General features: G+C 38.9%; 1 protein-coding gene and 1 non-coding gene across 2 annotated transcripts in view; one reads left to right on the top strand and one right to left on the bottom strand.

Annotated features, from left to right (window-relative positions):
• Nucleotides 1-22,151, top strand: part of FRMD5 (FERM domain containing 5) — a 313,088-nt gene that overhangs the window by 109,758 nt on the left and 181,179 nt on the right. The gene's annotated exons all lie outside the window — the stretch shown is intronic.
• Nucleotides 13,108-13,214, bottom strand: LOC122707287. Its single transcript, XR_006344799.1, has one exon. It is a non-coding gene; the product is annotated as a U6 spliceosomal RNA (small nuclear RNA).

Below are 22,151 nucleotides of genomic sequence, written 5' to 3'. Positions count from 1 at the left end.
AAAAAATATTCCATCGTATGAATATTCCACATGGTGTTTATCTGTTCATCCATTGCTGGCTGTTTAAGTTGTTTCTAGTTTTAGTTAATATAAGTAATGCTGTTATGAACATGTGTATACAAGGGGATTTTTTGGTGGATGTATATTTTCATTTCTCTCGTGTATATACTTGGGTCTTATGATACCTCTATGTTTAACCATTTTAGGAGCTGGCAGATTATTTTTTCATGGATCTTTTAATTTAAGAAAATAATACTTACATCTCCTGGCTTATTTTTATAATATCTTAGATATTTAGAATTGTTCTTCTCTCCGTTTTAGAAATGAGAAAACCGAGGCACAGGAAATTAAACTTGTTTGCCAATGGTTACACAGCTAATAAAGATTGTGTCTTCTAACACCTGTAGTGGCCATTATTCACTGAGCTTCTCAGCTGCCATTTGTATCTAGCTACAGATAGACGGTGGGGGACAGGGAGCTGGATAGCAATGCATTAAAAATATTAAAAAGTGTCAGTGTCATAAGTTATGTGATCTTAGTTATGTTAATAGAAACATCTAAATAGGTGTTTGAAACAAGGGAAGATATAATGCATTTGTCCTTACTACTTAACTATCCCATGGCTAAAGTATTAGTTTCCATCTAGGATGATGTACATTAAGACAGATACTGTCAACCTAGAGTTTGTTCAGCGAAGAACAGCCACTGAAAGGCTTGAACACCATTAAATAGGATTAAAGGTTATATTCTCCAGTGATAGGTCTGGAGAGAAGACTTAGAAGAATGTGGTAGTTTCTTTCATATTAGAATATCTCTTGTGTAGATCCTATAGAAAAGAAAGGTTTAGAGATGGGCTGTCTTGTCCCAGAGGGAAGAAGCAGGAAGTTACAAGGAGATAGATGTGTTCCAATATTTATATCTGAATTCGTATCAGAATAATTTCTGACAATTGGAGTTAGTTGCAAATGAATTGGGCCGCCTTGGGAGTTCATATAATTCTCTGTCAATAATAGTATCCAAACAGGAGCAAGACGACTGCTAGTAGGGAATCCTGTTCAAGTGATTCAGCATCCTGTGAGTTGTATTAGATGATTTTTGAGGTTCCTTTCAACCACAAGAAACTGCTATTTTGATGTCTAGAGAAAACAAAGGTGGAGGAAGCTAAATACAGCCTGGAAAACAGTGGGCATGTAAAAGGTAAAGATGGGTGCATGATGATACTCTTGAAATTTGGTAACCGAATCTTTAAACTTCAGAGCAGTGAGGGACCTCATTAATCACTTCACCTATGTCCCCTTATTATATAGATGGGGATACAGATACAGAGTTTATTCACCTTCAGGTCAGTTCAGTTCAGTCACTCAGCTGTGTCCGACTCTTTGCGACCCATGAATCACAGCATGCCAGGCCTCCCTGTCCATCACCAACTCCCGGAGCCTACTCAAACTCATGTCCATCGAGTCGGTGATGTCATCCAGCCATCTCATCCTCTGTCGTCCCCTTCTCCTTCTGCCCCCAATCCCTCCCAGCATCAGGGTCTTTTAAATGAGTCAACTCTTCGCATGAGGTGGCCAAAGTACTGGAGTTTCAGCTTCAGCATCAGTCCTTCCAATGAACACCCAGGACTGATCTCCTTTAGGATGGACTGGTTGGATCTCCTTGCAGTCCAAGGGACTCTCAACAGTCTTCTCCAACACCATAGTTCAAAAGCATCAATTTTTTGGTGCTCATCATTCTTTACAGTCCAACTCTCACATCCATACATGACCACTGGAAAAACCATAGCCTTGATTAGACAGACTTTTATTGGCAAAGTAATGTCTCTGCTTTTTAATATGCTGTCTAGGTTGGTCATATCTTTCCTTCCAAGGAGTAAGCGTCTTTAAATTTCATGACTGCAATCACCATCTGCAGTGATTTTGGAGCCCAAAAAAATAAAGTCTGACACTGCTTCTACCCAAGGTCAAATGCTCAGTGAGTGGCAGAGTCTGGACTAGGATCCATGTTGTTTTAAAATAAATAAAAGAATTATTCATGTCAACAATTAAAGAAAGCACAAATAACTTACTGGATAGAAATACCAACGGATCCAAGGATCTGGTCATAACCAGATGTATTATTAATGAAAGCTAGATATGTTCAGGATGTCTTTCTAACCTTTAGAGGGCAAAATCAAAGAGCGTGAATGACAAGCTTTACCACAAAACTCACCCTGGTGCCGCTGCCAGAAGATATTGAACTGAATGAACCATTGATCTGACACAGTGTGGCCCTCTAAACTGTGCTCTGTGTCTGTATGTTTCTTTCTGTCTTTGCCTTCATCATTGTTTTTGAACGTCCTGTTATTTTCATAGCTTGGTCCCATGGATCTTGTTTTGTTCTAGGTTCACCTTTATCTGAGTGTCTTAAGTGTTAACACACAGCAGATGCACTGAACAGCAAAGGATTCAAAACTTCTAACACTGATAGCAGTAAAAAAAAAAAAAAAAAAAAAACAGTAAAGCATTCAAGAGCAATGAAATAAAAACAGGGGAAAAAAATCCTGCACTCAGTGGAAACCCTGCTAGGAGCTTGCCAGCCGGTTAGGAGGCCTGTGCAGGACCACCGAGGTGGTCAGGTTATGCTCAGATGTGCCAGACTGTGAACAGACGGCAGTTCTGCCTCCCAAATTTAGGCACAGAGCCTGAGGATATTATAACAATTAGTAACCAGGTAAGACTGGCATGAGAAAGGAAATCTAATCTTGAGCATTATTTTGAATATTTTAAGAGGAGTTTATCAAATAAGTTTTCTCCCTTGAAATGGATGCTGTTTAGGGTCCTGGGGACATCTTGATTCCCTCCTGCTCTTTTCTGTGGGACTGCATATCTTCATCTTCCCCACAGCATCCTCAAGAGAGTATTAGTTTGCATATTTCTAGTTTTCTTTACTTGAAATACCCTGTGCTACTTACGTATGTCTACTGAGGTCCAAAGGTATAAAAAGAAGGGCATCTTGATCTCTCTTTTAAAGAGTATGATGAGGGCTTCCCTGGTGGCTCAGCGGTAAAGATATGCCTGCCAATGGAGGTTTGATCCCTGACCGGGAAAGATCCCGCATGCCATGGGGCAGCTAAGCCTGTGTACCACAACTACTGAGTCTGTGCTCTGGAGCCCTGGAGCCGCGACTACTGAACCCACGTGCTGCAACTTCAGAAGCCTGTACACCCTGGAGTCCCTGCTTCCTAATGAGAGAAGCCCACCCACCACAACTAGAGAGTAGCCCCTACCTGCGGCAACCAGAGAAAAGCCAGTGCAGCAGTAAAGACCCAGCACAGCCAAAAATTAATAAATTCTAATAATAAATAATAAAATAAAGCAATGCCTAAAAATGCTTAAAAAAAAAAAAAAAGGAGTATGATCAGAAAGCGTTTGAGAAGCCTGTCATGAATTATGAGTGTTTTCAGTAAATCGTTGACAGAGTATCTTCAGCCACAAAACCCTGAGAAATTTTGTTTCATAATTGCATCACACTCCTTTGGTACCATTTGTTGGAGTCAGAATTCACTGGGGAAAACACTAACTTAATTGCCAAACTTTATCTCGCCTACTTTCAGCACACCTGCAAAGTGCTTATCATAATGGGAATTATGCTTGTTCCAAGGAGAAGCTATCCTTGTGAATTAACCAATTAGCCAGTGTTCCATATCTTATCTTTCATTCCCACGCCTATGAATTTTTTCCCTCCAAGTACCGACACTTGTTTGTGAGCTTGTAAATTGAAATGTATGTATTCCTTTGCTTGACATCTCATCACTGCATAATATGACCTTCAGCTATGCTTTCAGGAAGTGATTATTAATGTCTGGGTAGAAAAATCTGCAGGCTGTATGTGGAAACTGATTTTTTCTTTTTAATTTTTAAAGAAAACTCCCACCTTACAGTGTTTCTTGACATATGAAACAAGATAATCTTTAACAGAAATAAAAGATACTGGAATGAAATTTGTACCAACATGTTTCTGAAAAGTCAACACATTTGACTGTCAGTTACAGAGAAGATTACCAGAGATAAAGCACTGATCCCTCCAGGGAGGAGGACTGGTTGTTACTCGGCAGGACCCAGCATGGGTCAGACTCTGGGGTGAGGGGCGGCTGGGGCGATATCACACCAGAAAAGTCACCCAAGAAGACTTTCAAAACAATGTATTTCTTTGGTTTTGCCATTTCAGACTTATTCGTGATTGGTGGATCGAGTGTATTTGAAGGAGATTGGCTGCAACCCTAAAACTCTGTCTGTGTTCTGATATGAGCTAGTGGAGGAAGGGGGCTCTTGACTTTGTTTTTCAGAGTTAACATGAGCAAGAAAAAATTTGCATTAAACTTTGATCAGTGTTCAGAATGACCAAAATATGAAAATAAATTGTTTTGTTGTCTCCACATTCTTTCCATGAAAGAATTCATGGAAAAAGCAAGTTTCAGAGTAATTTCACAGCCTGTTGCGGTCGTGAAAGATCTTAGGATGTTGGTGGTGATGTTCCGGGTTCACTTTCCCTCCTCATTGTCCTCTGAAGCTGTGTATATTCAGCAGATGGACCAGCCTGTGGCACAGCTGACCCATTAATTTTGACCGTGTTCATTATTAGAAACTTTCATTGGTTGTGCTGCAATTCACAGCAGCCACTAAGATGGCCAAAATAAATGGATTTTTCAACACCTTATAAGCCATTCAGTTATGGCACAAAAACACAGACAGAACTGTCGGTTCAGAATTTTATTTGAGAAGGGACCTAAATCAACTTGAGCAATAATTTTTAAACACATACTAATAATTTTTTTTATTAATCCTCAAGTTCCTAAGCACAGAGAAGGAATCTCAAAGGATCTTAGTAAGTGTGAAATAAATTATGTGCTATGCTTAGTCGCTCAGTTGTGTCCAACTCTTTGCGACCCCATGGACTGTAGCCCACTAGGCTCCTCTATCCATGGGGATTCTCCAGGCAAGAATACTGGAGTGGGTTGCCATGCCCTCCTCCAGGGGATCTTCCTAACCCGGGGATCAAAGCCAGGTCTCCTGCATTGCAGGCAGATTCTTTACTGCCTGAGCCACCAGGGAAGCCCGTTACATACATTATAAATAAGGAAATGAGCCGTGGTTCACTTTTGTATGGGAAAGATTATAACTAGTGACTTCTTCGTGTTTATTATTACTGGCTTATTGCTGGATTCCACCTAACAGTCTCTTTGTTTCCTGGAAAGATGATCTCAGATGTCTTAAAGAATCACAATACTGATTTGCTTTTCATTGTGTGGAACAGTGAATTTTGCAGCTACACATACTTCTCCAGGTTCATAGTGGAGGATTTTAAGCAGTCAGTGAAGGCAGAAAATTAAAGGAGAGAAAAATCCAGTGCAAGCTGTTCAAAACCAATCAGTAGGAAATTATGTAAACTTAATTAACTAGGGCATCAAGGGAAGGACTATGGAGTATAATGAAATATTTTTGAAATGAGGCAAAGCAGCCAAACTAAAACAAGGTTAGTTGAAGTGTTTCCAGAAGGAAGGGAGGGAATATCCTCTCTGCAGAAGGATATGCTTGACCTTGTGCCTTATTTTTGTCTGTGAAAACCTGTGCCAGTATTTTCAAGAAGAGATGGACGTACCAGGACAGTCCAGAGCCAAGTGAATCCAAAAAGGGAAGGTTCTGGTTTGTACTTTTTACTGAATGATGTTCATGTAGTAAAATGGATTCTGAAATAAGACATTATGGTCCAGGTGTAAACCTCTGACCTTCCATTTACAAATGGACCAGAATAATTAGCCAGGATTTAGATGAAATCTGTATATTTCAGAGCTAGGTAGACCAGATGGAGAAAGACTGTAGGTTCTATCCATTGCTCAGATGCAGTTAAATTTTAAAAAATATTTATTGAACCCCTTTTCTAGTGATGTGCTAATGCTGCATGGGACAAAGAGCTGAGTAAGGCGTTCATTCCATTGCCCTTTAAGAGTTTCCAGTCTGTTATGGAGGCTGAGACCAGTACACAGTATAACAGACAGAGGTACAAAATGATACTCCAGTGACAGAGGACTCCTACATATTTGTCTTTAGTCCTGTCTTCTTTCTTGAGGCCCAGATCTGAAGGGTCCACCGCATTTGGGACTTCTCCCTTCAACTTTTCCTCCAGTTTTTAAAATTATGGTAAAATATGTGCAACTTAAAACTTACCATCTTAACCATTTTCAAGTGTACAGTTTAGTGGTATTAAATACGTTGATACTATTATACAACCATCACCACCATCCATCTCCATTACCTGCTTAAAAATAACTTCCTACACTTTCCTCCCTCCAGCCCTGGCAACTACCATTCTACTTTCTGTCTGTATGAATTTGACTATTCTAAATACCTCATGTAAGTGGAATCGTACAGTGTTTGTCTTTTTGTGACTGGCTTATTTCATTTAGCATAATGTCATCAAGATTCACCCATGTTCATAGCTTGTATCAGAATTTCCTTCGCTGTTAAGACTGAATAATATTCAAGCCAAACTTCAACAGTACGTGAACCGTGAACATCCAGATGTTCAAGCTGGATTTAGAAAAGGCAGAGGAACCAGAGATCCAATTGGCAACATCCGCTGGATCATCGAAAAAGCAAGAAAGTTCCAGGAAAACATCTACTTTTGCTTTATTGACTACGCCAAAGCCTTTGACTGTGTGGATCACAACAGACTGTGGAAAATTCTGAAAGAGATGGGAATACCAGACCACCTGAACTGCCTCCTGAGAAACCTGTATGCAGGTCAAGAAGCAACAGTTAGAACTGGACATGGAACAACAGACTGGTTCCAAATAGAGAAAGGAGTGTGTCAAGGCTGTATATTGTCACCCTGCTTATTTAACTTCTATGCAGAGTACATCATGCGAAATACCAGACTGGATGAAGCACAAACTGGAATCAAGATTGCTGGGAGAAATAACCTCAGATATGCAGATGAAACCTCTTTTATGGCAGAAAGTGAAGAAGAACTAAAGAGCCTCTTGATGAAAGTGAAAGAGGAGAGTGAAAAAGTTGGCTTAAAACTCAACATTCAGAAAACTAAGATCATGGCATCCAGTCCCATCCCTTCATGGCAAATAAATGGGGAAACAATGGAAACAGTGAGATACTTTATTTTTTGGGGCTCCAAAATCACTGAAGATGGTGACTGCAGCCATGAAATTAAAAGACTCTTGCTCTTGGAAGAGAGCTATGACCTTGGAAGAAAAAGCTATGACCAACCTAGACAGCATATTAAAAAGCAGAGACATTGCTTTGCCAACAAATGTCCATCTAGTCAAAGCTGTGGTTTTTCCAGTAGTCATGTATGGATGTGAGAGTTGGACTATAAAGAAAGCTGAGCGCTGAAGAATTGATGCTTTTGAACTGTGGTGTTGGAGAAGACTCTTGAGAGTCCGTTGGACTGCAAGGAGATGCAACCAGTCCATCCTAAAGGAAATCAGTCCTGAATATTCATTGGAAGGACTCATGTTGAAGCTGAAACTCCAATTCTTTGGCTACCTGATGCGAAGAAGTGACTCGTTTGAAAAGACCCTGATGCTGGGAAGGATTGAAGGTGAGAAAAGAAGGAGATGATAGAGGATGAGATGGTTGGATGGCATCACTGATGTGATGGACATGAGTTTGAGTAGGCTCCGGGAGTTGATGATGGACAGGGAAGCCTTGTGTGCTGCAGTCCATGGGGTCGCAAAGAGTTGGACACGACTGAGCGACTGAACTGAACTGAATATTCTGCCGTATGTGTATACCATGTTTACTTAGCCATTCATCTGTGGATGCCATTAACTTTTGAGCAGGGAAAGAAATGTAAACTTTGATTTTCTGGTTACATCAGAGGTAGTTAGAAACCTAGAAAAACACACACAAGTGGTTTGTTTCCTCAAAGCTTTTGTTTATTTGAGTAGTAAATATAGAATTTAAAACTTTTGGGAATCCATGGGAAATTATATTTATTAAATATAGATATGGGTTTCCCTGGTGGCTCAAATGGTAGACCCAGGTTCGATTCCTGGGTTGGGAAGATCCCCTGGAGTACGGATGTGAGAGTTTTACCGTAAATGAGGCTAAGCACCAAAGAATTGATACTTCAAATTGTGGTACTGGAGAGCACTCTTGAGACTCCCTTGAACAGCCAGGAGACCAAACCAGTCAATCCTAAAGGAAATCAACCCTATTGAATATTCATTGGAAAGACTGATGTTGAAGCTACTTTGGCCACCTGATGCAAAGAGCCAACTCATTGGAAAAGACCCAGATGCTGGGAAAGATTGAGGGCAGGAAAAGAAGGGGTCAACAGAGGATGAGATGGTTGGACGGCATCATGGACTCAATGGACGTGAGTCTGAGCAAACTCCAGGAGATAATGGCTTCCCTAATAGCTCAGATGGTAAGGCATACGCCTGCAATGCAGGAGACCTGGGTTTGTTCCCGGGGTCTGGAAGATCCCCTGAAGAAGTAAATGGCAACTTACTCTAGTTTTCTTGCCTGGGAATTCCACGGACAGAGGAACCTGGTGGGCTACAGTTCATGGGACTCACAAAGAGTCAGACATGACTGAGTGACTAACACACACCAGAAGATAATGAAGGACAGGGAAGCATGGTGTGCTGCAGTTCATGGGGTCGCAAGGAGTTGGACACAACTTAGTGACTAAAAACATCAACAAATATACATACACAATCTCCTATACACACAAATCCTTTATGAAAAGGACAGACTCTCTAAAATCCTGTCAAGTTTTGAAAGATAAACAGTGCATATATGAACTCTTAATTTAAAAGTTAGGTTTGGAAATACATACAAAATTTTATAAATAAAAGATTTACAAAATTTTATTTACTTGTGATCTCAGAGACATACTATTATAGATTGAATGTTTGTGTCCTCCCCAAATTCTTATGTTGAAACCAAATCCCCAGTGTGATAGTTTGGGGCCTTTGGGAGGTGATTAAGTCATGAGAGTGAAGTCTTCATGAATGGGATTAGTGCCTTTATAAATGATAGCCCTGGGAGCTCCCTTTCCCCTTCTGCCGTGTGAGGACACAGAAGACAGTAGTCTGTGAACCAGAAATTAGGCCCTCACCAGAAACCAGATCTGCTGGCATCTTGATCTTGGAATACCTAGCCTCCAAAACTATGAGAAATAAATTTGTTTTGTTTACAAGCTACTCAGTTAGTGGTATCTTGTTACAGCAGCCCAAAGATACTAAGACACATGCTTTACATTTTTTTTAAACTGTGGTAAAACATACATGCCATTTTAATCACTTTTAGGGGTGTAGCTAAGTTCCACTAAGTACATTCACATTGTTATGACAACATCACCACTACCCATCTTCAGAACTTTTTCACCTTCCCAAACTGAAACTCTGTACCTGTTAAATAATAATTTTCCATTCTGTCTTCTGTCTCTCTGAATTTGATTCCTCTAAGTACCCCATTTATGTAAAATCATATTTTTTCTTTTGTGATTGGCTTATTTCACTTAGCATAATGTCTTAAAGTTTCTTCTGTGTTGCAGCATGTGTCAGAATGATATTCCTAAATACCACATTTTGTTTACCCATTCATCTGTTTATGGACATTTGGTCTGCTTCCACCTTTTGGCTATTTTGAATAATGAGTATACAAATATCTGTTCAAGTCCCTGGTTTTTCAGTTCCTTTGGGTATATATCTAGAAATAGAACTGCTGGATCATATGGTAATGCTATGTTTAATTTGTTTAGGAAATAACCATATTTTTTTCAGAGTGACTGCCCATCTTGCATTCCCATGACCAATGAAAAGGGCTCTAATTTCTCCATGTTCTTGCCACCACTTTTTATTTCCTGATTTTTGAATAATAGTCATTCTAATAGGTGTGAGGTGATATCTCATTGTGGTTTTTTAAAATATAACCTATGTATTTTTGGTTGCAATGAGTCTTTGTTGCTGTGCATGGGCTTTCTCTAGTTGCGGCGAGTAAGGGCTTACTTCATTGTGCAGGGCTGGCTTCTCATTGCAGAGCGCAGACTTGAGGTGCACGGGCTTCAATAGCTGTAGCATGTGGGCTCAGTAGCTGTGGCTTATGGGCTTAGTTGCTCTGTGGCATGTGGAATCTTCCCAGACCAGGTATGAACCTGTGTCCCTTGCACTGGCAGGCAGATTCTTGTCCACTGTACCACCAGGGAAGTCATCTCATTGTGGTTTTGATTTGCATTTCCCAAGTGATAAGTGTTTCTGGGTGTCTCTTCATGTTCTTATGAGCCATCTTTTTTTTTTTTTTGCGGGGGGTTGGGGGAGAAATGTCTGTTCAAGTCTTGTTCCCATTTTAAAATTGGATTATTTTTTGTTGTTGAGTTCTTTATATATTCTGGATATTAATCCTTTCTCAGATATGAATTGCAAATATTTTCTCCCATTTTGTGGGTTACCTTTTCAATCCATTTATAGTGTTTTTTTGATGCACAAAAGTTTTTAATTTTGATGAAGTCAAATTTATCCATTTTTGCTTTCGTTGACTGAACTTTTGGTTGTCCTATCCAAGAAATTATTGCCAGATCCAGTCATAAGCTTTTCCCCTATGTTTTTTTCTAAGACTGTTATAGTTTTAGCTCTTATACTTAGGTCTTTGATCTATTTTGAATTGTCCTTTGTGTATGGTGTAAGATAAGGGTCCAGTGTCATTCTTTTACCCACAAATATCTCAACATCATTTGTTTAAGAGACTCTCCATTTCCCAGTGAACAGTTTTGGCACCTTTGTTGTAAATTGTTTTACCATATATGGGAGGGTTCATTTTTGGGCTCTCTATTCTGTTCCATTGATCTGTTCCTTATGCAAGTACCACACTGTTTTGATCTTGTACTGTAGCTATCAGTTCAGTTCAGTCGCTCAGTCATGTCCAATTCTTTGAGACCCCATGGACTGCAGCACGCCAGGCCTTCCTGTCCATTGCCAACTCCCGGAGTTTACCCCAACTCATGTCCATTGAGTCAGTGATGCCATCCAACCATCTCATCCTCTGTCATCCCCTTCTCCCACTTTCAATCTTTCCCAGCAACAGAATCTTTTCAAGTGAGTCACCTCTTTGCATCAGGTGGCCAAAATATTGGAGTTTCAGCTTCAGTATCAGTCCTTCCAATGAATATTCAGGACTGATTTCCTTTAGGATGGACTGGTTGGATCTTCTTGCAGTTCAAGGGACTCTCAAGAGTCTTCTCCAACACCACAGTTCAAAAGCATCAATTCTTCGGTGCTCAGCTATCTTTATAGTCCAACTCTCACATCTATACATGACTAGTGGAAAAACCATAGCTTTGACTAGATGGGCCTTTGTTGGAAAAATAATGTCTCTGCTTTTTGAGAGCATAACTTTTCTTCCAAGGAGCAAGTGTTATTTCATGGCTGCCATTACCATCTGCAGTGATTTTGGAGCCCAAAAAAATAAAGTCTCTCACTGTTTCCATTGTTTCACCATCCATTTGCCGTGAAGTGATGGGACTAGATGCCATGATCTTAGTTTTCTGAATGTTGAGTTTTAAGCCAACTTTTTCAGTCTTCTCTTTCACTTTCATCAAGAGGCTCTTTAGTTCTTCTTCACTTTCTGCCATAAGGGTGGTGTCATCTGCCTATCTGAGGTTATTGATATTTCTCCCAGAGATCTTGATTCCAGCTTGTGCTTCATCCAGCCCAGCGTTTCTCATGATGTGCTCTGCATATAAGTTAAATAAGCAGGGTGACAATATACAGCCTTGATGTACTCCTTTCCCTATTTGAAACCAGTCTGTTGTTCCATGTCCAGTTCTAACTGTTACTTCCTGACCTGCATGTAGCATGTAGTTACATGTGTGTGCTAAGTCATGTCCGATTCTTTGCAACCTTATGGACTGTTGCTTGTCAGGCTCCTCTGTCCATGGGATTTTCCAGGCAAGAATACTGGAGTAGGTTGCCATGCCCTTCTCTAGGGGCTCTTTCTGACCCAGGGATTGAACCCACATCTCCTGTGTCTCCTGCATTGGCAGGCAGGTTCTTTACCACTAGCACCACCCATAGTAAGTTTTAAAATTTGGACATGTGGAGTCTTCAACTTTATTCTTCTTTTTCAAGATTGTTTTAGCTATTCCAGTTCCCTTGAGCTTCTGTATGAATTTTAAGACAGTGACATGCTTACTTATGGTCTTTGAAATATTTTATAGAAAGTCTTTGACATTTTTATATAAATTTCCTTTTGAGGTAATCTTCTCCTGCTTATCTGAGTTTAGAGTATGCAAGGTCTGATGATTTAAGCCAATATAGGGCTGTATGGTTTTCTTTAAGCCCTTAGAAGAAAGGGGTTATAAGATATAGGATTTGGAAAATATATTTCCTTTCTAGAGAAAAACACATTAAAGAATGTGTTTAGTGACTTAAAAAAAAAAAAAAAAACCAAACAACTCTAGTTGGAAAATACTTAGCATTTACCCTGAGAGGAAACTTTATATCTGTTCCCCTCCCTCCACCCTCTGTTTTCTCAATAATCTTATTTTTTACTTTGCAAATGGATAAGATTGGGAGATTTGTCTGTAACAGTCTATATAACACATGTGTGTAATATGCAAGCTATGAAAAATTACCTAAATCTTTAGGGGCTGCCTTTTGTTGTTTAAGGATACATAAATCATGATAACTTTTAGATAAGTTCCTCTCATATTCATAGCCTTCATGAAGGCTACATCGTTATTTTCTGAAGCAGGTGTTTGTTAATTGTTTTTCAATGAAATTTAAAAAAGAATTCACATCTATTTTATCCTGTCCAATAATAGGCAGTGTTTGAAAGAACTTTTCAGACTTGAAGTTGCTCAGTATGTCTAGTTTTCTCTCTTCCCTATTCAAAGGAAAAGTACTTATTAAATTTGTTAGTGATCATGTTTTTGAGTATTCCGGACTCTGTTTAATCACTTTGGTAAAAAGTGAGAAGTTTATATTTTCCTGTCAGTTTATTTAATTATCAGATTTCTTTTGGCTTTGGACTCCAGCATGCTGCAAATCTTTTTTAATTTTGCTGTTACTTATCTTATCACTTATGATCATTTTTTTTTTCTCTTAAAAAAATGGAACGCTTCACGAATTTGCGTATCATCCTTGTGCAGGGGCCATGCTAATCTTCTCTGTATCGTTCCAATTTTAGTATATGTGCTGCCGAAGCAAGCACTTACGATCATTTTTTGATCATAATTTGTGTAAGAAGTTCTTTGAATCCTCTTCAGCAGGTAGAGTAAGACCAGCTCTATCCTGGGGAAATCTGGAGTATCTCTACCCTTTTTACTGGTATCTCCTCTACCATTCAGGTCATGGTGTCCTCTTTTTGGAATAAGCCTGACCATCCACATATCTCACTCACAATTAGAGGTTGTGGAGATCTTGCCAGTTTTCAAAATCCTGTGGAATTTACTTTGCTCATTAAAGGTGGTAACCACATCAATTTTACCTGATTAGTTTCTAGTAAGTTGAAAATGTTGTAGGTATTTTAATAGGTACTGTGTAACTTGTATATTTAAGACAGGTTGTTATCTGTAAGTCCAATTTGACCACTTGAATTTTTTCAATTATAATGAGTTATTGCAGAGTAACTGGTCTCACTGCATGGTTGATCTAGTTTGGCTACAGGAGCAGTGGGAAAAAGACAAAAATTAATGGGAAATGATTTATTTTACCATGCTATAAAGCTATGATCTGGATACAAGAAATGTAAAATACTTTTTTAAATGAAAAGACACATATTTAAATACATGTGTGTACTTAAGGTTTTTTAAAAATATATTTAAAAATATTCAGTGAAAGATCAATGTGTAGATTTTTAAAGGTGTGACTATCCCCATCAAAATATGTGAAGTGGTCCATAAAATGTATGTTTTAGATGTCTAGGATGGTTCACCCATGTAAAAATGTGGTCTTTCCCCCAGTTCAGAGGCCTTAAAGACCCGCAGAGTGCACACTGACTGGGCTGACACTGCTTGAGGTTTGGTCCAATCTTCTGGATCTAAGACATTTTCCAATTTTAGCAAAACCCAAATGAACTGTGGTTTGTGTCACTGAAATTTCCTTTATCATCATTGTCAACAATTACTGTTTATTCACCATCATTAATATGTAATACAAGAGAACTAAGTGCATACATACTGTACTTTAGAGATTCCTGGACCACTCGTCTGAGTTGCTTGGTGAATTTAGATAGCTAGTTTCATTATTATCATGGGTTTACAAAATTGTCAGCTACCAAAATTTAGCCTATAAAAGGATTCTTTGTCCTTTTTAAAAAATTTTTTAAACTGCTTTACAGTTTCTGCCATCCATCAACATGAATCAGCCATAAGCGTACATATGCCCCCTCCCTCTTGAACTTCCCCCCAGCCTCCCACCCCATCCCATCTTTCTAGGTTGTCACAGAGTTTGAGTTCCCAGAGTCATATAGCAAATTCCCACTGGCTATATATGGTGTTGGAGAAGACTCTTGAGAGTCCCTTGGCATGTAAGGAGATCCAACCAGTCCATCCTAAAGGAGATCAGTCCTGGGTCCTCATTGGAAGGACTGATGCTGAAGCTGAAACTCCAGTACTTTGGCCACCTCATGCGAAGAGTTGACTCACTGGAAAAGACCCTGATGCTGGGAGGGATTGGGGGCAGGAGGAGAAGGGGACAACAGAGAATGAGATGGCTGGATGGCATCACCGACTCAATGGGCATGAGTTTGAGTAAACTCCGGGAGGTGGTGATAGACAGGGAGGCCTGGTGTGCTGCGATTCATGGGGTCACAAAGAGTCGGACACGACTGAGCGACTGAACTGAACTGATATATAGTAGTGTATATATTCCCATGTTACTCTCTCCATTAGTCCCACCCTCTCCTTCCCCACCTCCCCATGTCCATAAGTCTGTTATCTATGTCTGTGTTTCCATTGCTGCCCTGCAGATATGTTCATCAGTACCATCTTTCTTGATTCCATAGTCATTAATGTACAATCCTTGTCCTTTCAGCACAGAGAACTCCAGAAACTCTTTATTTTCTATTTTTCTCTTTCCAGTTGAGACTGAATGTGATAGTGCTTTTTGGAAAACTTGCTTCCAGGAAAGTTAACTCAGAGATGTGGTGTCCCTTAGTGATTAACGGTAGTCAAGGATATAACTTTGGAGTTAGACCTGCGTTCAGGTCCCAGCTTTGCCACTACTAGAGTTTCAAAATGGGAATAATTATAATCTCATAAAATTTTGGTGAGAATTAAATGAGATAATTACTGAAAAGTGCTTATTTATTCAATCTGGCACAAAATAAGTACTCAACTAAATATGACTTTTGTTACTATTGTGATTCATTGTTTCTTCTACATATAAAAGCAGTATGTCTTCTTTTGGAAATCTGGGAAATCAAGATGAAACTTTAAATTACATATATCATACCATGACAGTAATAGTGATAAAATTATTAGTGTATTGCATTGTAGCCTTTTCTTTATATATATGTATATATAATTTGGGGTATGTGTATGTACACAAATGTAAGTCTGGCAGATAGTAACTGTTCAGTAAGGAGTTTTTGAATGCATTCAATATGGTAGAATATATCCTTAAAAAATTGTTGCATAATATTTTCTCATAGCTGTACCACATTTTATTTATCCAACTCCCTATCCCTATAAAAAATAGAAAGATTTTTCTATTACAATAACCCTTCAGGTAAATGTTTGTATTTATAAATCTTTATATATGTATCTAATCATTTCTTTAAATGTGCCTATGTAGAATTACTGCGTCAGCAGTTATGAGCTTTATAAAGTTTTGGAACATATAGCCAAAATGCCCAATATAAAAGTTGTCCCAAGAACAGTGTTGGCTTTCTAAACTTTGCCAATCCAATATGTCAAAATGGTCTTCTGCTATTTATTTTTACAATTTCTTATAGTTATGATTCATATTTTTGCTGTATCACAATTGAACATTTTTCTTCTATATTTAAGAATATTTTAAAGAAATTCCCAAATACAAAAAACCTCGAAAAGCCAAAGCAATCTTGAGAAAGAAGAATGGAACTGGAGGAATCAAGATGCCTGACTTCATGCTCTACTACAAAGCCACAGTCATCAAGACAGTATGGTACTGGCACAAAGACAGAAATATAGATCAATGGAACAGAATAGAAAGCCCAGAGATAAATCCACGTACCTATGGACACCTTATCTTTGACAAAGGAGGCAAGAATATACAATGGAAAAAAGACAACCTCTTTAACAAGTGGTGCTGGGAAAACTGGTCAACCACTTGTAAAAGAATGAAACTAGAACACTTTCTAACACCATACAGAAAAATAAACTCAAAATGGATTAAAGATCTAAATATAAGACCAGAAACTATAAAACTCCTAGAGGAGAACATAGGCAAAACACTCTCCGACATAAATCACAGCAGGATCCTCTATGATCCACCTCCCAGAATATTGGAAATAAAAGCAAAAATAAACAAATGGGACCTAATGAAACTTAAAAGCTTTTGCACAACAAAGGAAACTATAAGCAAGGTGAAAAGACAGCCCTCAGAATGGGAGAAAATAATAGCAAATGAAGAAACAGACAAAGGTTTAATCTCAAAAATATACAAGCAACTCCTGCACCTCAATTCCAGAAAAATAAATGACCCAATCAAAAAGTGGGCCAAAGAACTAAACAGACATTTCTCCAAAGAAGACATACAGATGGCTAACAAACACATGAAAAGATGCTCAACATCACTCATTATCAGAGAAATGCAAATCAAAACCACAATGAGGTACCATTACACGTCAGTCAGGATGGCTGCTATCCAAAAGTCTACAAGCAATAAATGCTGGAGAGGGTGTGGAGAAAAGGGAACCCTCTTACACTGTTGGTGGGAATGCGAACTAGTACAGCCACTATGGAAAACAGTGTGGAGATTCCTTAAAAAACTGGAAATAGAACTGCCATATGACCCAGCAATCCCACTCCTGGGCATACACACTGAGGAAACCAGATCTGAAAGAGACACGTGCACCCCAATGTTCATCGCAGCACTGTTTATAATAGCCAGGACATGGAAGCAACCTAGATGCCCATCAGCAGACAAATGGATAAGGAAGCTGTGGTACATATACACCATGGAATATTACTCAGCCGTTAAAAAGAATTCATTTGAATCAGTTCTAATGAGATGGATGAAACTGGAGCCCATTATACAGAGTGAAGGAAGCCAGAAAGATAAAGACCAATACAGTATACTAACGCATATATATGGAATTTAGAAAGGTGATAACGATAACCCTATATGCAAAACAGAAAAAGAGACACAGATGTACAGAATAGACTTTTAGACTCTGTGGGAGAAGGTGAGGGTGGGATGTTCTGAGAGAATAGCATTGAAACAAGTATACTATCAAGGGTGAAACAGATCACTAGCCCAGGTTGGATGCATGAGACAAGTCTCAGGGCTGGTGCACTGGGAAGACCCAGAGGGATGGGATGGGGAGGGAGGTGGGAGAGGGGATCAGGATGGGGGACACATGTAACTCCATGGCTGATTCATGTCAATGTATGGCAAAAACCACTACAATATTGTAAAGTAATTAGCCTCCAACTAATAAAAATAAATGAAAAAAAAAAATTCCCATTCCCTCATAATGATTTTTCTCAACAAAACCTCAGCTGCTTTAGTAATATCTCCTGTCCCAGAATGGTACACCATCATTCCTGAGAAGAAAAGGAAAAATGATTGTGTGTGTGTGTTAAGTGGAAGGTGGCTTCTTTGATTTACATAAACATTAAGCCATGATAGGTAATGACAGTTTACTCTTAAACTGTGTTCACTTACCATTGACATGGATGTGCTACAACCTGTCATCCTTGGCTTATAGATCTCCCCAGGGGAAATGTTCCAGGACAGTGAGCAAAAGAAATGCTTTCTGGGGAAAGAATCAGGGCAAGAGTGTTGTGATTTCAGACGTCACAACTTTTCCCTCTAGCAGTCTATATCCAAGAGCAAATCTCTGCTAGCCAAGCAGATGAAGCCAGCATTTCTGAGTATATGTGATGGCTGGAATTGAGATTTCTGGTGACAACTATGGGCCTCTATCAGATACCCATTTCTGAACATCTCAGACTGGGAGATGACTAGAAGAAGGATTGTTTTACACTCAGAGTCCAGGAACTTTCTATTCTTGTTCATAGGGTTTTTAATTTTTCAGAGCATTTTCCTCTGCCTATCAGGACTTATGTTCTCACAAATTCCTGCCCTCTCACCAGGGGAAGGAATGACTGAATTTAGAGAGTTGGTTTTTTGAATGGGACTGTGACTTTCCATATGGAAGTTCTATAGAAGAAATGGGTCAAATAGAGGACTTACAGGGGAAGCAACTCTGAATGTTTACATGGATACATACGTGTTTGTTTTCTTTGATACGTTAGAACCTATGTAAAAGGAACATACTGTCTAAAGTAAGAGGATAGTGTTCTATGGTCATATCATCATTTGAGTATTTGTCACTATGTTTTTCATTATAAGTTTCAAAAAGCATATTGGATCAAAACTCAAATTAAGAGGGGAAATGTGTTCTTTTATGATGCTTAAACTCTGTATTTGGAAATAGAGGATTAAGAAACTTCGATCCTTTAATATATGTAATAAACTCTAACCATTCAAGGGTTGAGCAGTGTCTTGTTAGAAGCAATTTATTTTCCATTAAAATGGATACCACTTAGAATTTGCAGTTTGAGGTCTACTTGGCTAAGACTACATTTCCACCCAATACTTTAAAATTGTTCTCCAAGCCAGGGAAATAATGTTTTCTGGGCCTACATATGATGGCTCTATACCAAACCATCAATATCTAGTAACCTTCCAAGGCCTGTGTGGTTTTTCAGAGATTTATTATGTAGAAGGGAGAAGCAAGCAGGTTCTGTTTTATACTATTTAGGACCTAAGAATCACCCTCTTCCCTCAGGATTCACTTGTACTGAGGCCTAGGCACAGAAAAGCTGGCTGGTCGTCACCCTGAACTGCCTCAGTCCTTGCTTTAATTCAGACTGGAGCCTCATGAGGGACCCCTCAGTGCTCCATTTCTTTGTGTTTGAGGTATAAGTTCTAGATTTCTGAAATGTACACCTAGGAATGCCTAGTGAGTGCGTTAAAGCTGACATCATTATAAAAAGTGGGCAGGAGATGTGCATTTTGTGAGAAAGTTGAAATTTTCGTGTATCCTAACTACAGTTAAGGGGGAAATCATAAATTAAAATACCACCCCACCAACAACCAACTTCCCCATTAACAGATAAATAGACTTTGCATACGGCAGTTGGAAGGCACCTAATCGATTATCTCCTTTATTGGATTGTGACCATGGACGTCTCAATGTTAACCCTGTAATACTAAGGCCTAGAGGAAAACCTGGCTCAGGTAAATATACAGTGAATATTAGCTGAAAGAATAATTCAGTGACCGAGCTCTGTGATTTGCATTTTTTTCCTTTGCCAAAGATCTTTTAAATTAATTTTGTTTCCCGTGGCCTCCGAAATTTAAAAGATATCCTGCCCTGCCTTGATCAAGTAATAATTGATTTGTTTTCTTATTTTATTGACTGAAACCAACCAGGATTTCTAGTCTACATGAGAAAATCATGGTTAGTTAAGACTGTAGTTCCAACTCAGAAAAAAAGAAATTTGACATTTTATTTAGATGATGTAGCAAATAAACTTTTTGAAATAAAAATATTTTACAGCCCAATATTACTTTTTGGAAGTCTCCTATGAGTGTGAGCATCTAGACTAAAAATTAATGATTTAGTCTAACCTACATATCTTATAAACTTGTTAAAGTGTAAGGAATTAGGGTGAAATGATTTATTGGCAAAGTCAGACTAATTGATTCCCATTTCCCAGTGTGAAGCGTCTGGTGGGTATATAGGCTAGGGCTTAGAGAAGATATTCTGGAATGAAGGCTTAAGCTACTGGCTCTCTTTTATGAATACTGTTTGGATTGTGCTGATTAGAATAGGTTACAAGTAAAATCCCATTTTAACACATGCTTTATTATCTCATACTTAGTTGCATATAATGTAATTGCATATCCCCATGATCTAGCTCATAGTTCATACTAATGTTTCGTTGATAATGGATCCAAAATTCTACAAGGTAAAAATAATTCATTTGAATAGGTGTCATAGAGGACCCATTTTGTCTGAGAAGGATGCAGGAACACCCCCTTATGGCCCCAGGAGAGGGACTTGCTTGAGGGAACATATCATCAACTTAAGATCAGGCTGTGGCCCCAGCACAGATTGACTCGAGAACCAACGGCATTGGCCTTTGTATAAAGCTGACAGAGAAAACCGGGGGTGAAACTATACAGTGAAGCAACATCAAGGGTTTGAAGTGGGTCAGGATTCTAGTGTCTGTGATGTTTTGCATTTTTACTGTTACATATTCACATGTCAGCATATTAATAGATGGTCAGTAAAACTTGAATATCAAAAATGTTAATCACAAGTCCCTATTTGTGCAGAGAATAGAGAGGAAATCATACAATGGGGAGAGAAATACCAAAATTTACCTGAGAGATGAAATTTTTACAATTTTCATGTTTTAAAATGTTACTGAACTATAATTTATAGACAGTAAAAAGCATAGGTTATTATTTTTTTTTGCTAGGAAAAATTTGGGACAATGTTATCTTTGAAAGAGACAGTATCTAACATCCAGAATCATAATCCAATTAGTGAAATGAACCTCTTCCAACCTGAGCATCGTCATTTGGATGTTAGTATGGAAAAAAGAAATACAACACGGCAAATTCTGGAGTCCTACAAAAGCAAACACAAGAGCTTCTCACTGAAAGCTTTTATAATGGACATTAGCAGTCACCAATTCTAAGCTTTTTAGATCTGGTTAAATTGCCTATGACAGCAAGTTTCCATGATAATTTTTACCTTTCTCACCTCTGAAGGACAAGATGGTCTAGCTTGTTTCAAATTCCTATATTTAATTAACAAAGGAAAGTCTTGCAGGCAGTGTTGTGACAAGTAGCAGGAAGGTGCAAACATTTGCAAGATGGGGTGGGCTGAGCTCCTTTTCCACCAGGCAGTTCCCACACACTGCGAGGCATGCCCTGCTCTTTGCTCTCTGACTGTTTTATGTCACACACAGAACTGCTAGGTTTTAGAATCATTAAAAGAGGACTGATGAAGTTAATAAGTCCGAAACATGTTCTCTGACTATTTGTACAGTCAACTCTTAAGAAATATCTTGAAGTTAAAAAGAAAATCCAGCATTAATAGTAAAGACGCAGTTTTTGCATATAAGCACTTGTGTGTGTGGAGAAGGCAATGGCAACCCACTCCAGTACTCTTTCCTGGAAAATCCCATGGACGGAGGAGCCTGGTAGGCTGCAGTCCATGGGGTTGCAAAGTGTCGGACATAACTGAATGACTTCACTTTCACTTTTCACTTTCATGCATTGGAGAAGGACATGGCAACCCACTCCAGTGTTCTTGCCTGGAGATTCCCAGGGCCGGGGGAGACTGGTGGGCTGCCGTCTATGGGGCTGCATAGAGTCGGACACGACTGAAGCGACTTAGCAGCCCCAACTTGTGTGTGTACTGGAATATTAAAAGATTTTTTAAATGTTTTTTCTGATTATTAAGAACACGATTAGTATACCTTCATTAAGACAATGCATGACACAGATTCAAATAAAACTTGATGGGCTGAAATGATGGAGCAAAGCTTAAAGAGATGCTTCAAGACATGCTTAAGCAGAAATAAATATAAAATCCTGAACTTAGGTTCCAAAAATCAACTCTGGGTATACAAGATGGAGACAATAGCATTTTATGGCCACCCCCCCACCCCGCCCCAGCCAAGAGATTTTAGTTAATTATAATAAGCTCATTGTAAAGCAAAGTAGTAAGACATTAGCCCCAAATGCTTATATTAAGTTGCATCAAATAGGGAGGAGAGAGTTTTATAGTACCTTGAGTGTTATTGTCAGAACATTAGTTTTGTGTTCCATTCTGGGGGTTACATTTTAAGAAGGGTGTTGACCAACTGAGGCAGACTGGAAGGATGGTGGCAAGGTAATGAGGGGACTAAAAGTG

The sequence above is a fragment of the Cervus elaphus genome, chromosome 13 (genome assembly GCF_910594005.1).
Source record: "Cervus elaphus chromosome 13, mCerEla1.1, whole genome shotgun sequence".
In the NCBI taxonomy this organism is placed as follows: Eukaryota; Metazoa; Chordata; class Mammalia; order Artiodactyla; family Cervidae; genus Cervus; species Cervus elaphus.
Note: the sequence above shows the minus strand (reverse complement) of the source record. Positions and strands in the feature narration are given on the sequence as shown.